The 16,414-nt window shown below is 36.2% G+C and overlaps 1 protein-coding gene across 1 annotated transcript in view; it reads left to right on the top strand.

Annotated features, from left to right (window-relative positions):
- Positions 1-16,414, top strand: part of Dtnb (dystrobrevin beta) — a 228,612-nt gene that overhangs the window by 125,763 nt on the left and 86,435 nt on the right. The window lies entirely within an intron of this gene.

The raw sequence follows: 16,414 nt of genomic DNA, 5'->3' as shown, positions 1-16,414 counted from the left end.
GTAAGTATGCACCTGAATGTGGACCCTTCTGAAATGAAGGTCTTGTGAAATTCCTTTGGATCAAAACCAAGAATCACCTAACATGAACATTGCCCTTTCTAGACGCTAAGCTCCAATTTCTTTAAATCACCATAAACATCTACATGGAAGCCTAGCTTCCTGATTCCTGAAGCCTAAGAAACAGCATTTTCAGAATAGGAATACCTTGAAGAGGAGTGTTTGTGCTGTTGAGCTGAGTTGCCTTTTGCTGTTTATATGTCCTGCCCTTAAATTAGTGATAGAAGTCATGTCTTCTCCTCAGCGTAGTGCCCACAGGGACTTGAGTCAGTTTACATGACATGGAAATAAAAACCAACTTACTTTTTGCTTTTCAAATTGAGTGAAAATTAGGCGCTGTATGTGTATATAAGGCTGTTACACACACACACACACACACACACACACACACGCGCGCGCGCGCGCGCGAAACAGGCGCACGATAAATAAAGCAAAGCTACTGGGGAACAAAAAGTTTGAAATAAAGACCAGAGGTAAGGAGGAAGAGGACAGGATTCAGTCTCTAAAATGATTTCTTCATTCTGAATTAAATGGTGATAGTAAGTATACTTTGCTCAATAAAGTTGGCAGGTTTGGGATCTTTAGTCTTCATCACGAGTGTGGAAGTTTCTCTGCTATAGTGAGCACTCATTATCTTTTACCTACCTGATGGAAGATGGTTTGACCAAATGAGCTGTTGGGGATATCAAATAATTTTTAAAATAATTTTAAATATCTTAAAAACTTTGGTATTTATTAAAATAATATATGCATGTGGATTAAAAATTCAGTAATACAGAACTGCTTATTTTAACACAACACACCCTCCAACACTTGACCTTTCTTTGCCTGGGTTTTAGGTCTACCAGTAGTTACCTCTCTATTGCTCTGTCTTATATGTATAAGACCATTTTTCTTGACCTACCAGTTTTAGATATTATTGAACTTCATCAAGGGTGTAAGGAATCAACCTCATTTATAAATAGATGCCATCCTAATCCTAACCCTAACTCATCCCAGTTTTTCATAATTGTATCACCATTTTTAAGTTGGCTTCCTTATTGATTTTAAATAATATTCTTAAAACTCAATTTCTTAGAACTCCCTTCAACTTCTACTGCATAAACTGAGAAAATCAGTGTGTTTTATTTCTCTTTTTGCCTCCTGATTTTCACTTTGCCAATATTGATAATCGTTCTGGTCTATAACAAAGTGTTCCAAGATTTATAAACATAAAAGTTGAGAATCCAGGGCTGGGGATGTGGCTCAAGTGGTAGTGCGCTCGCCTGGCATGCGTGTGTCCCAAGTTCGATCCTCAGCACCACATACAAACAAAGATGTTGTGTCCTCCGAAAACTAAAAAATAAATATTAAAATTCTCTCTTTACTCTCTCTCTCTCTCTTTAAAAAAAAAATGGTTAAAAAAAAAGTTGAGAATCCAATAACAATGTTTATGGATAACATCACTCATTACAATCAGATTCAAATTGAGAGAATTTGAGCTCACTGAGCAGCTCTTCTGCCCCCACCAGATTCAACAGTCTATAGTCTTCTGGGTTCCTGGGGAGGAGAGCCAGAGATGGTCAGCTCAGGAGTGTGTTCTGTAAGTGTCTTCAACTCTACCTGGTCTCACCTAGACTAAATTTTACAGTTCATGTATTTGGTATTCTGAATTGTTCCCATACCAAGAATATGGTTAGCAGGTCTCCCCACCACCAAAAAAAAAAAAAAAAAAAAGAAAGAAAAAGCAGTGATAGGTTCTCTTTTAGATTCTAATGAATTTCAGAACAGTTACTCCTAATCGGATTTGCTAGATAAATTTTAAAATTCCATTCAACTTTGATTTTGTATGTCTTATAGATTTTTGTTTTCCTACATGTCAGTGGTTTCCCATCTCAGCTGATTTTAAAACTCAGAGAGCTTTACAAAGTACACATTACTTCCATTCTGGGTCAATTTAATTATTATTCTGGGGTGGCCTGAGAGTCTACCCCTAAAAGTTCCTTAGTGAGGCCAGTTGCGGTGGCACATGCCTCTAATCCCAGCAACTCGGGAGGCTGAGGCAGGAGGATCGTGAGTTCAAAGCCAGCTTCAGCAATTTATTGAGGCACTAAGCAACTCAGGGAGACCCTTTCACTGATAAAATACAAAATAAGGCTAGGGATGTGGCTCAGTGGTCAAGTGCCCCTGAGTTCAATCCCCGGTCCCCCTCCCCACACCCTGTCAGTACTTATGGATCCTGAACCACTGAGATAACACTCTTCCTCCGAAAAAATGGGGTGTTATCTTCCCCTTAGAAAAGAGTGGGTGTTCTGAATAATTGTTTCTTAAACCTTTTCAGGTATAGGAAAGTGATTTTCCTATAATGTAAATTATATAAATATGGTATGTAAATATGATATTTTATTTCTTCTAGCAATACACCTATGGATGTAGCTCAGTGGTAAAATGTTCCAGGTTCAATCCCCAGTACAAAAACAAACATGCATACTAATCTCCACGAGTTTTAACATCTATCTGGAATCTGCAGTCTTTTTAGATGCTCTAAAATTAGATATTTTCCACTTACAGAAATTCTCTTCAGATCATTGGAAGGTTTACTTAAAAATTTCTACAGTAACAACTTGGACAGTGCAACTTGAAATTGCCTTCTGTGGCATTTGTCACTTCAACATTAAGTTTTATTTTGTACCAGATAACTGGAGCAATAAATGTCTTCAGAAAAGGTCTGAAATAGTAGTTTTACTTGAAAGAATAGCATTATTGAGTTTAAATAATCCTCAGTTGTGTTTTCTTCTAAAAACTTTAACATTTGGGATTTCTTTAAAGTTCTTTATAATTTCTTCCTATGCTCTCTGACCAGTTTCAAGATTGTACTATTGTATCTCAAAGAACTATCCTACTCATTTTGAAGCTCTGAAAAATAATATAAATCACATATTTTTCCTGTTTACACAAAATAATTCTCTAACAAGATGTGTTTACCTTCTTGGCTGGCCAAGGAAGTCTTTTGTGAAGAACAGCATTTACAGTGAAGCCAGAGTGCAACCTGCGGAAGGTGGTGGATGGGACACTCTGGCAGAGAGAGCAGGGACCAGAGCCATGGGGAGCCAGGGCTGGCTGTAAAGGAGAAGGACAGCTGCTAGGTGTGGGGAGGGGAGGGGTATGGCAGACTTGCCACTTTAGAAAACCCCTGCCTGGCCAGGTGCAGTGTGCAGGCCTAGAATCCTAGCATTTGGGGAGATTGAGGCAGAAGGATCCCAAATTTGAGGCTAACCTGGGCAACTTAGTGAGACCTATCTCAAAATTTAAAAAGGCTGTGGATGTCGCTCAGTGGTAAAATGTTCCAGGTTCAATCCCCAGTACAGAAACAAAAAAGAAAACCACTGCCCAGACCCTTGAAAGGGAAGAGGCCAGCTAGAGAATCTTCAAAGACCAGGTTCGGGACCATGGTGCTTTGAACTGTCATGGTGGCCATAGAGAGAGAAGTTTATAAACATGTAAGGAACCTTATGTGGTACCATTATTGCATACCGAGAAATAAAATTAAAACCCCAATAGAAATTGGGGACAGAAATTGAAACTATGAGATAAAATATACATTAATGTTTCATTGTTGACATAGGCTAGACATTTATTCAGACCCTCACATGTTTGAGATTGAAATGTTGTTGATATTTATTTGGGGCTCACAGTACTCTAGGCCCTTTGCTCACTTCTTCATATCCAGCAACGTTTATGTTATAAATATCTCCACCAAATCCCTAATGCCTTCAGTGCTGCCCAGTGCATGTCAGCTTCTTATACAGCGTGAAGTGAAGTAAGGGTAGCAAGCCTGGTTGCTGTGGACAGGTGACTATGCCCTGCCCCTTTCTGTGTTTCTCCATTTTGTTTTCCCCTTCAGAGAGTCTCACATGTCCCTTCAGTTTCCTGAAGCCTCCACTAGATGTCAGGCACAATTCCTCCTGTTGATCTTTGGGGGGAGTTGACAGTATTGAGTAAATGAGGCTTGTCAAATAAATCTCAAGCCTTATCTTCAAAACAAAGATTTGAAGATTCTCCTACCAGCATACTAGTAACTAAGTCCAAGTCTCTAAGAGAAAAATTAGTTGCTTCTTTTGGCCAGAATATTTTTATACAATTTCTGGTTCTTGACATCTCTGATAGACTCTCTTCTGTTCTAATTCAAGCAATTTGTTGTTGCTTAGGATCTAATTATTTAACCACGTAGTTCTTAAACCTAATTTCTTTAATTAGAGGTTAGTCACCACTACATTTCAGTTTGTGGTTATTTATTACTGAGAGAAAGCAAAACTTGCTGGTGTTGGCTTAGTGTCTATATTCTTAAATTCCAGAGAGAAAGAGCATGACCGTGTCCTGCCACATACACCTGGGATTCATCTAATTTCTTGACAGGGTTGCCAAACTGTAGCCCTTAGGGTAAACCCAGCCTGTCATCTGTTTTTGTATGGCCCATGATCTAGGAGTGACTTTTATATTTTTAAATGGTTCAGGATAAATAAAAGAATGCTAATATTTTGGGAAGTGAAAACTGTATTAAATTGAAATGTCCCTGTTCATATCCAAAGCTTGATTGGGCCACAGGCACATTTACCCATTTATGTCTTGTTTGTGGCACTTTGGTACTAACTTGGCAGAACAGATTTGCTGCAGCTGAGACCGCATGCCTGCCCAAGCCTAAATATTTACTGTCTGGCTCTTTACAGGACAAGTTTGCTGACCTCTGCTCTTAAGAAAGAGTGGATAAAAACTGTACTTTGTGCTTCTTGATGTTCTTTTTTCCAAATGGTATTATATTTGGTTGGATGGTCCAGATTTTTTCCACTCAAGGGTGAAGGATAATTGATAATCTCTTAGGTTTCTTACTAGAACCAGACTGCCTGTTATTGAGAGAGCTCCTTCATTTGTTTCTCATTACCTTTGCATTCATAAATATATAGCATATTTGCACAGCTAAGCCACTTTTTTCCATACCTTGCATCAAAACTTAATTAATCTAGACAGTTGAAAACTAATGTTATTTAAATTATACTACAATTATAAAGGTATAACTAAAACCATACTTTAATGTTGCTCTTATTAACTACTCTTCTGCTTAACACTGACTTGAACTCTATGTATGTGCATTGCTTTGATTTGATCTAAAAAATATCTTTTTTTTCCCCTACACCAACCTCATGGATTTTCTTTTTAAACTTTAGACGATTATGTTTTAAACACTTATACTTTCAGTGTTTGTGAACTGGTTAGGATAGCATAATACTAAATCTGCCTATTTTATACTTGTCTTTCATGACTTTAAGTAGATCAGTGAAATTTACTAGAGCAGGAAGCATGTAGAACCATTTGTAACCCTATGAATAGGGCTTACTTCTTGTTTATGTTGTGTTGAGTTAATAAAGCACATTTTTGTGTCACTTGTTTTAAGATGATGACTGAGTTTGGTGTTTGGAAGTGCCTTTTGTGACAAGGACACTTCTAGCCAATTGTAATGTATCAAACCAAATGCTTCTTGGCAACTTTTTTTAAAAGTCAGATTTTTTCAAAGTTATTAACTGAGTTCAACTGTATTCACGAACAAATTGTCACATGTAAAATAAGTAAATAAAATAAGATGTGGGTTGGGGTTCTGGCTCAGTGGCAGAGCACTTGCCTCGAACACGTGAGGCACTAAGTTCGATCCTCAGCACCTCATAAAAACAACAAAGATATTGTGTCCATGTATCACAAAAAAAAAAATTAAAAGAAAAATTGACAGATGTTCTAGAACCTGTAATAATGATCAATCTTCTACAAGTACTTATTGAAGGTGTTGTGAGCAGGGCTATATGTATGGTGTGGGGACAGAGTCTCCTCTGAGGCCACTGATAAGATGATCCTTTTATTAGATCACCAGATGAATCTGATATTCCAGTCACTTAAGAAGAGTGTCACATTCATTCTGGGTGTCTTGGTTTCTTGAGACTGAACCTATTTGGAAGATTATAATTTTGAACTGTTTCTGACGATTTTAGCTCATCTGTTATTAACTCTATTGTATTTTGCTATCTTAAATTTGAAGCCCAATCAAATTGACTCAGACCTCTCAAAGCCCAATCCTAGGAGAGTAATTGTTTACAAGTGTCTGTGACTCTGCTCTGCTGAGTTTCACCGTGCCCTTGGGACTTTCTCACCCTGTTTACCACCTACTTTAAACTCTTACTCTCATATGGCCTAAAGTCATCATCGCATGGTTTTCCTTTTTTAAAAAATTGGATTAGAAAGTACAATATAAAGTTTTTGTCCACTGTAAGTGAGTAGTTCAGGAGTGCTAAGTGTATCCACGTTGTTATGAATCAGATTTCTAGAACTTTTTATTTTTCCAGTTCTAAAACTATATCCCTATTAAATAACAATGCCATTTTTCCTCTCCCCCAGCCCAGGTAACTACCTTTCTAATTTCTGTTTCTATAAATTTGACTACTTCAGGTACCTCATATGAATGAAATCATATGGTATTTGTCTTTTTTTGTCATTTAGCAGAATGTCCTCTTAAGGTTTAAACATGTTTAGCACATGACAGGATTCCCTTTCTTTTTAAGGCCAAATAATATCCCATTGAATGTTTATTATATATTCTGCGTATCCACTCATCTGTCAATGGGTACTTGGCTTGTGTTGCTTTTGTGTTTTGGATCTTGTAGATAGTGCTGCTATGAAAATGGGTGGGCAAGTACCCTGCTTTTAATTCTTTTAGATTATGTATTGAGAACCGGGATTGCTGGATCATATGATAGTTCTATTCTTAATTTTCTGAGAAACCTCTGAATTCTTTTTTCACACATGTTGCACCATTTTACAATTCTTCTAGCAGTGTTCAAGCCTTCATTTTCTCCACATGCTCACCAACACATTTTATGTAGTTGTATTTATTTTTATAGTAACTGTTGTAATGGGTTTGAAGTAATATTACTTCAAATTTTGATTTGTCTTTTTTCCCCGTCAGTTTTATTGAGGTCCAGTTTATGTTCCATTATATTTACCCACTGTGACAATTAAATTATTTTTACTAAATTCATACAGTTTTGTATTATTTACTGTCATCTAGTTTTAGAATATTTCCATCATTCAAAAGAGGCTCCTACCCTTTGTAATGAATCCAGCTCCCATCTCCAGCCCAACACAGACAACATTAGACAGTAGTCCCCCATCTGTGGGGGAGGTGTCCCTTGATTGATGCCTGAAACTGGATAGTATCAAACTCTGTACTGTACAAACCTGTATGTACAAACCTGATAGATTTTAATTTATAATTGAGGCAAGTAAGAGATTAACAACAACTAACAGTAAAATAGATTATAACAAAATATTGTGATAAAAGTTGTTTAAAATGTATAATTTACTTATTTCTAGAAGTTTTCATTTAATATTTTCAGACCACAGGTAACTGAAACCTCAGAAGGCTTTCTGAATAGCGGGGATCACACCTGGTTCTTAGACATCTTTTTTTTTAATGTTTATTTTTTATTTGTAGTTGGACACAATACCTTTATTTATTTATTTTTATGTGGTGCTGAGGATCAAACCCATGCCTCACACGTGCTAGGCGAGCGCTCTACTGCTGAGCCACAACCCCAGCCCCCTTAGTGATCTTTCTTTTTTTTTTTCAACTTTTTTTTTAAAGAGAGAGAGAGAGAGAGAGAGAGAGAGAGAAAGAATTTTTTTTACTATTTATTTTTTAGTTCTCAGCGGACACAACATCTTTGTATGTGGTGCTGAGGATCGAACCTGGGCCCCACACATGCCAGGCGAGCGCACTACCACTTGAGCCACATCCCCAGCCCACCCCTTAGTGATCTTATGAGGAGTAAAAATTAATTAGTTTTGAGGGAGTAAAATTATCAATATTTTCTCTTATGGAATGTATTTTTGTTAAGAAATCTTTGCCTAACCCAAAATAAAAAAGGTTTTCTCATAGAAGTTTTATATTTTTAACTCTTACATTTCAATCTTGAATCAATTTTTGTGTTAGTTTTTTTGTTTGTTTTTTATTTTACATACTGGGAATTGAACCCAGAGTCATTTAACCATTGAGCTACATCCCGAACTTCCCCATCACCTTACTAAGCGTCTTGCTTATTAGTGCCTTGATAAGTTGCTGAGGCTGACCCCAAACTTGAGATTATCTGGCCTCAGCCTCCTGAGTTTCTGGGATTACAGGAATGTGCTACCATACTCAGCTCTTGGGTTAGTTTTAAGATAATTTTTTGTTTGAGGTAAGTGTCCAGGTTTCCTTTTTGATATGTGACTATCTAGTTGTCTAGGCACCATTTGTTGAAAAGACTGTCCTTTGCTCTGTTGAATAGCCTTGTCAAAACAATTGACTGCAAATGTATGGTTTTATTTCTGGGCTCCCAGTCCTATTTTTTTTTTTTTTAATCTCTGTGTCTCTCTCTTTTCATGCCAGCACCACATGGTCTTCATTACTATAACTTAATAGTAAGTCTTGAAATTTCATGTAAGTTCTTTTTTTTTTTGTGCTGGGGATTCAACTCAGGGGCACTCAACCACTGAGCCACATCCCAGCCCTACTTTCTATTTTATTTAGAGACAGGGTCTCACTGAGTTGCTTAGTGCCTCACTGTTGCTAAGGCTGGCTTTGAACTTGCAATCCTCCTGCCTCAACCTCCCAAGCTGTATAAATTTTCAAAATTCTTAGTTTTATTCCCCAACCCCAACCCCTTTTTTTATTTCCATGTAAATTTTAGGGTATGCCTATCTATTGTAATGAAGTCTGCTGGAATTTTTTTTTTAAATGTCTATTTTTTAGTTGTACACAACAACTTTAGTTTGTTTAGTTATTTTTATGTGGTGCTGAGGATTGAACCCAGGGCCTCGCACGTGCTAAGCGAGTGCTCTACCGCTGAGCTACAACCCCAGCCCCTCTGCTGGAATTTTGACAGGGATTTCCACTGAGCCTACTAATCAGTCTTCTTTCTCATCATACTCCAACTTCCTTCTCCCTCATTATTTGGGTACTTGTTTGTTCTTTGTTTTGTCTTATTGTCTTCTGTGTTTGCTTTTGAGTAGCTAATCCTATCTTAGACACAGTCATCTTAACTACAACCCTGAATATATTCCCTGTGATTCAGTCTGCTTTTTATATTCTGCTTTAAAGATAATAATGTTAATTTAAAATCTTTTTGAGGTCTTTCAAAGAAAGATGTGCCTCTTTGTATGAACTTAATATACAAGTTAACTGTTTCTAAAAGCATGTTAGATAGGCTAGGGATGTGGCTCAAGTGGTATCGCACTCACCTGGCATGCACGAGGCTCTGGGTTTGATCCTCAACACCACATAAAGATAAAATAAAGATATTGTGTTCACCTAAAAACTAAAAAATAAATATTAAAAAAGCATATGTTAGATATATGTAAAGAATATTTAGAACTATTAATTAGGTTTTTACACATTGATTTAGCGTTATATCTGTCCTATTGCATAATCCAGTTTTCACTCATTCATTGTTCTTATCCCTTCAATGACTTCCCTTACACTTAAAAGCTAAAATCTTCTATGATCTATGAGGCCTAATGAGGGCTGGCTCCTGGCAACCTCTCTGACTTTATTTCCTACCACTTTACTGCTGAGCTCCGTGCCCTTTTGTTTTCCTGGTTTATTCTCACCGTGGGCTTTGGTATCCACTGTTAACATTAACCATCAGCTTCTTAAGCAGGTGGGATTGTATACCCTTAGTGCCTGGAAAATCCCAGCAGTTTATGTGAGTCTACTCACTTGTGCTCTGGAGTAAGAGAATAATTGTAAATTCTAGCTGACGACCACATTAGAGGACCTTGCTTGTTTATTCAGTATGTCTTTACTCATCTTCCTGAAGCCTTGGAAGGCAACCAAATAGAGGTTACTATATTATAAAAGTCTGTTTTTTTTTTTTTTTTTTAATGATCTTCTGGAGAGAAGCCTTCTTTAACTTCTTGAAATAATCCTGGAAGTCAACATAAGGTCATAATAAGGCATCTTCTCCTTTGGTATAAAGTGGCTCTTCTCATTTGTCTTTTTCCTTTTGGATAGCATTAGTGAAATAATTTTAAGAGTAAATTAGAAACATTAATTTTAAGCATGAATTTAAGGAAATATTTTGTTAAATTATATTGAATAATCTTCCTCCTTGTTTTTTCACTTTTTTAGGAAAATGCTTTTTGGAATTTAAGGGACTTCTTTTTTCTCATTAGTCATTTATTCCAAGCTGCCACCACCTCATGTTTAATTCTGTGTAAATCCAGCTGTTACTTTCCGTTCATTTCCTATGTCCAGATTATCACAAGAAAAATGTTCTTCTTAAGAATATTTTTCTGTAGAGTTCATTGTGATATTTAACATATTAATCTTGAAAAATTTGTTAAACTGCTATTGATTTATCTTTGTGACTTTAGCCCTTCAAAAAGCTTAAAAATCTAAAATTGATATATAGGAGGATAAAAAGGTACCCTCAAGCCAGGTGTGGTGGTGCACACCTAATCTCAGCAGCTCAGGAGGCTGAGGCAGGAGGATAGAAAGTTCAAAGCCAGCCTTAGCAAAAGCGAGGTGCTAAGCAATTCAGTGAGACCCTGTCTCTAAATAAAATACAAAATAGGGCTGGGGATGTGGCTCAGTGGTTGAGTGACCCTGAATTCAATCCCTGATGCCTCCCCAAAAATGTACCCTCAAAATTAAGCCAACATGAATTTAATGCATAAAACCTAATTATACTAACGTTATAACATATTCATTTTGCACATAAAATGAATAAATACAAATGAATGGTGTGGTGCTGCATAAAATAATACATTTTAAGCATCCTTCATGTTTCCATAAGATTTAGGACATTAATATGTCCTGTTTATCTGATTGTAAGGGCATCCTGATTTATAGGCTGATTATCTCAAATTCCCTCTCACATTTGCCAAGTTGTTGGGTAAGAAACATAAATATTTTATTCTTGACCCTTTGAGGAATTCAGCAATCGGAACATACCATAATTAACTCTAAATAGCAAAGGCCTAAAAGAGAACTTCCTAACCACAAGCCCATCATAACGTGGATTTGAAACTTTTAACCCCCCAATCCCAGCTCAAATCAAGTTTAAAGCTCTTCTTTTTGGGTATTATTCCCAGAAGCCCGTTGGAAGCAAACACAAATCTTCTAGGAAGAAGGGCCTTTAAAATCCCGAGCTTCAAGTAGTGTCCACAGATAAATTTCCAAGGAACTCAAGACTCCCCAAAATACAGAAAAAGCATGATGGCATGAGTAAGAATTAAGAGAAGTGATATAAAAAAGTTGCATAAAGAGTTTGAATTATCAAATATAGAACTTATGTATCTTTTTTAAAAAGAATAGGAATATGTTTAAAATGTAAACTATTATGAAGAAACAAGACAATAAAAATTCCCTCCAAAATTTGAAGAGGAAACAAATCAAATTTTTAGGAATTGGGTGCTGATGGGGGGAATCACAGACCTCAGTAGTATAAGGTAAATATTAAAATAAACAAAAAATTAGTGAACTTGAAAGATAAATCTAAACAAGTTATTCAGAATGCAATACACAGAGACAAAGAGATAAAAATTATGGTGTACAAGGGAAAGTTGTAACACATAGGTAATTGGAATTCCAGAAAGACAAAATTTAAAAATTAGAGACAAGGCAAAAAAATAATGAGTGTGAATTGTTCCAAATTGGTGGCAGATGTCAATGAATTCCAACTAAGACTTTTAAAGGAAAAGCCATCCCTGTAGTAAAGCTAGAGGACAACGAAAAAATCAATACCTTTTATAATTGCACAAAGATAGCATAGGAATAGATATAATGAAACACATGTATAAGACTACAAGGCACTGCTAAAAGAGAAGTTAAAAGATACAAATAAATAAGGAGATAGTATGTTTTTAAGTGAGAAGGCCAGTGATATACCAGACATTCAGAACAGATCATCTTTAACAACTTTCTCATCTCCATGTCAAAATTATTTTTTAGTAATTATGAAATGAGAAAATAATTACTGGTTTCTGCTTTTGTCTTTATTCTTTCTATATTTTTTTAAGAGTTTTCTAAGAAATTCAGCAGATATTTATTGAGCACTTACTATGTTCCAGGCACCACTTAGAGAAAAACAGACAAAAAAACTTTGCTTTCATGGATCTTGTTTTCTAGTGGAGGGAGATAGACACAAATGATAATAAGTAAAGCATAGAGGACTTCAGAAAGTCACGAAGTACCATTGAGAAGACTAATACAGGAAAAGAGAAGTGAGAAGTACTGCAGGTTTAGGAGTCCCAGTTTTTAATAGTTTCCATTTAAATGTTAATGAAAGGTGATATTTGAGCACAGGCTGTGAGGAGATGATGGGATGGCCCTTGAGTGTATCTGGAGGAACAGCATTTTTTAAAATTGCTTTTATTTTTGAAATACATGAGAACAAAATGCATCACAATTCTTATTACACATATAGAACAGTTTTATATATATATTTATAAATTTATATATGTAAATTTTAAATTATATATTTATATATAACTTTAAAATTATATTTTATAAATATATAAATTTATATATATATATGTATATATATATATATATATATAAGTACGTTCACACAAATTCGTGTCTTTATACATGTACTTTGGATAATGATGTCCATCACATTCCACCATTATTGCTAACCCCCTATCTATTCCCTTCCCCTCCCACTCCTCTGCCTTATCTAGAATTTGTCTATTCTTCCTGTGCTCCCTCTCCCTACCCCACTATGAGTCATTCACCTTATATCAGAGAAAACATTTGCCATTTGTTTTTTGGAAATTGGCTAACTTCACTTAGCATTATCTTCTCCAACTGCATCCGTTTACCTGCAAATGCCAGGATTTTATTCTCTTTTATTGCTGAGTAATATTCCATTGTGTATATATGCCACATGTTTTTAATCCATTCATCTACTGAAGGGCATCTAGGTTGGTTCCACAGTTTATGTATTGTGAATTGTGCTGAAGTGGATATTCAATCAATCAACAAATATATGAAAAGATGTTCATCATCTCTAGCAATTAGAGAAATGCAAATCAAAACTACTAAGATACCATCTCACTCTAGTCAGAATGGTAGCTATTATGAAGACCAACAATAATAAGTGTTGACGAGGATGTGGGAGAAAAAACACATTTATACATTGGTGGTGGGACTGCAAATTGGTGCAGCCAATATGGAAAGCAGTCTGGAGATTTCTTGGAAAACTTGGAATGGAACCACCATTTAACCCAGCTATCCCTCTCCTCCATCTATACCCAAAGGACTTAAAACAGCATACTACAGGGACACAGCCACATCAATGTTTACAGCAGCACAATTCACAATAGCTAAACTGAGGAAGAACATTCTTGCAGAAGAAACAGGTTTTACAAAGCCCTGCTGTGGAGGAATACCTGGCATGTTCAAAGAACACCAAGAAATCTGGTGTAGAGGAAATTAAATAAGCAAAGGGGACATAAAATCAAAGATGTTATAAGAGATCGGCATCATAAGTTCTTATAGGCCATGGTAAGAACTGAGAAGAGGCAGCATTTGGACAGTTTTCACTTTTCTCACTTCCATTTAAAAGGAGGGTCTTTATGGAATAGACAGAGGAGGGATAGGACGGACGGAAGGAAGGAAATTAATTAGACAATTTGAAGAAATCCAGCTGAGGGGTGAACATGAGTGGATGCCAGGATAGCAATAGAGGTAACAAGAAGTGACCAAATACAGGATCACTGGATGTATTTGTTCCAACAGGTTTGCTGACAGGTTGGACATGAAGTTAGGGAAAGAGCAGTATGAACAGTGGAAAGGACAGAGAAGAGGATTATTATAGGTACAGCCAATTTGAATTGTATCAGAAGAGCTCCTCTATGGACATGTTGAATTATTTTTGACACGAAACGAGAAATATCAAGTAGGCACTTGATGTAAGTCTGTATGTGTGTGGGGGGGATGAACCTGAAGTGTGTGTGCTTGAAAGTATAAATTTAGGAATTGGCAACTTATAGATTTTTAGGTAGAGAAGAGAAAGTACACAGGGATCAAACCCCGTGTTTCTTATTGTTTAGATGATTATTTATTTAATTGATTTTTGAAAAAATTTTCTAATACACATAGTTAAGGCAATTTTCAAAATTTCCAAACACATGAGACTTTTTTAGTATTCTTTGATGCTCTCTGATACTATTGAATGTTGGTCGGGGTGGTACTCTGTAAGATAATGATTCTTCAGTAGAGTTGTGATTTCTTTCAGGGCCAAGTATCTGAATAGTTTTTCTAAATATCCCCTGTGTGTTTAAATATAGTATCAAATTGCTGAGTGTGTGTTTCTCCACATTCACGTTGCATTGAAATTATTAACTATTTGTTAAAAATAAAAATACTTTAAAAGATGATAGGTGAAAGTGCCAGCTGGCCTGATGTCATGGAAGAGGCTGCGTGAATAATCATGTGCTGACTCAGAACCTCAAGGACCTTAGGAAATTGAGTCATGAAACTGAGACCTGTATTTCTGAAGTGGAATCCAAGGGTCACTCTGAAGAATATTGCCATCTTAATTTTAAGTTTTTGCGTCTCTGGACAGGACATGAGGTGTCTTTCCATTTACTTACACTTTTTGTCTTTCATAATGTTTTATAGTTTTTAACATTTTGAGTAAATTCATTTCTATTGTAAATGACATTGTTTTCTTACATTTTATTTTCAGCTTTTTCATTACTAATATGTAGAAATACAACTTATTTTTTTGTTTATCGATCTTAACATCCTGCTTACCTCTAATAATTCTTTTTGTGTGGAATCTTCAGGATTTTCCACGTGAAATCATGTTATCTACTAGTAGAGATATTTTACTTCTTCCTTTACAATATGGATATCTTTATTTTTCTTGTCTAATTATTGTGGTGCATCCTCACTCTTGAATGATCATTTGACTGGATTTAGAATCCAGCCAAAAGTTGTTTCCCTTCGTCCTTTGAGGATCTCACTCTAATGTTAACTCGCAAACTGTTTTGCTGAAGACAGTCTGATTCTTCGTCCTTTCTGTTGAATGTTTCATAATTTGCTGGTAACTTTTTTAGGATCTTCTTTATAGAATTGGTATTCTGGGGTTTTACCATACTGTATCTGGATATAAGCTGTTTAAGCTTTTATGTAATTGAATTTTTGACTTGTTTTAATATCCGAGTTTCTTAGTCTCTGGGATCTCGTGACTTTCACCAGTTGTGAGGAGTTCTCAGCCATTGTCTGTTCTAGTAACACTTCTGCCTCTCTTCCACTCTTTGGACTCTTCGAAATTCCTAGATGAAGATTTTAAAATTATTGAACCTGTCTCTCACGTTTCCTAACTTTTTTTTTTTTTTTTTTGGTAGTTTAATCCTCTGTCAGTCTTTAGGTGGTTTAGTTTTTTTTTTTTTTTTAAAGTCCATTTTTGGACTTTTTAAAAACTCAATTATTGTGACTTTCACTTTTAAAGTCTCTAATTGGTTATTTTTCAAAACATTTTATGCTCTTATTCTAGTATCCAAGGTCCACAGGATAGTTAATATACTCATTTTAAAGACCCTTTCAGATGCTGTTTTTGGAAGGGGGGAGGGGCAACATTTAAGATCTTCCAGCCCCAAGGTGGCCTGCTCTCCTGTGTGTGGCTGATGCCAGCTAGGGGCAGCCTTGCCCAGCACCATGGCTTCCTTTCTATCTTCTTTCATGGTAGAAATACCTGTCTTTTCTTTCTTTTTTTAAAGAGAGAGAGAGAGAGAGAATTTTGTTAATATTTATTTTTTAGTTCTCGGCGGACACAACATCTTTGTTTGTATGTGGTGCTGAGGATCGAACCCAGGCCGCACGCATGCCAGGCGAGCGCGCTACCGCTTGAGCCACATCCTCAGCCCAGACATACCTTTCTTTTTTTTTTAGTTGTTGAGGGACACACAGTACCTTTGTTTATTAATTTATTTATTATGTGGTGCTGAGAATCGAACCAGTGCCTCACATATGCTAAGTAAGCACTTTGCCATTGAGCTAAAGCCCCAACCCCCCCTTTTTTTTTCTCTTAAAGAGAGTTTATTTTTGTTTGTATTCTACTTATGCATGCATGCATTTATTTTTATATGTTTAAATCAGTTTTCTTTGGTAGAGGAAGCTGAATTCCCAGCATGTGCACAGCCTATCACCTTGAACCAGGAGTTCCTAGAATACTTCTGCAGCTGATTTATAGTTTACTCTCATGGATAGCATTGTCTCCCAATGGCTCTGAGGCTTTGGATTTTGTTTGTTTGTTTGTTTATAGTACCTGGGACTTGAACCCCAGGG

This window comes from Urocitellus parryii, chromosome 12, assembly GCF_045843805.1.
Source record: "Urocitellus parryii isolate mUroPar1 chromosome 12, mUroPar1.hap1, whole genome shotgun sequence".
NCBI lineage: Eukaryota > Metazoa > Chordata > Mammalia > Rodentia > Sciuridae > Urocitellus > Urocitellus parryii.
This window is presented reverse-complemented; position numbering and strand designations above follow the sequence as displayed.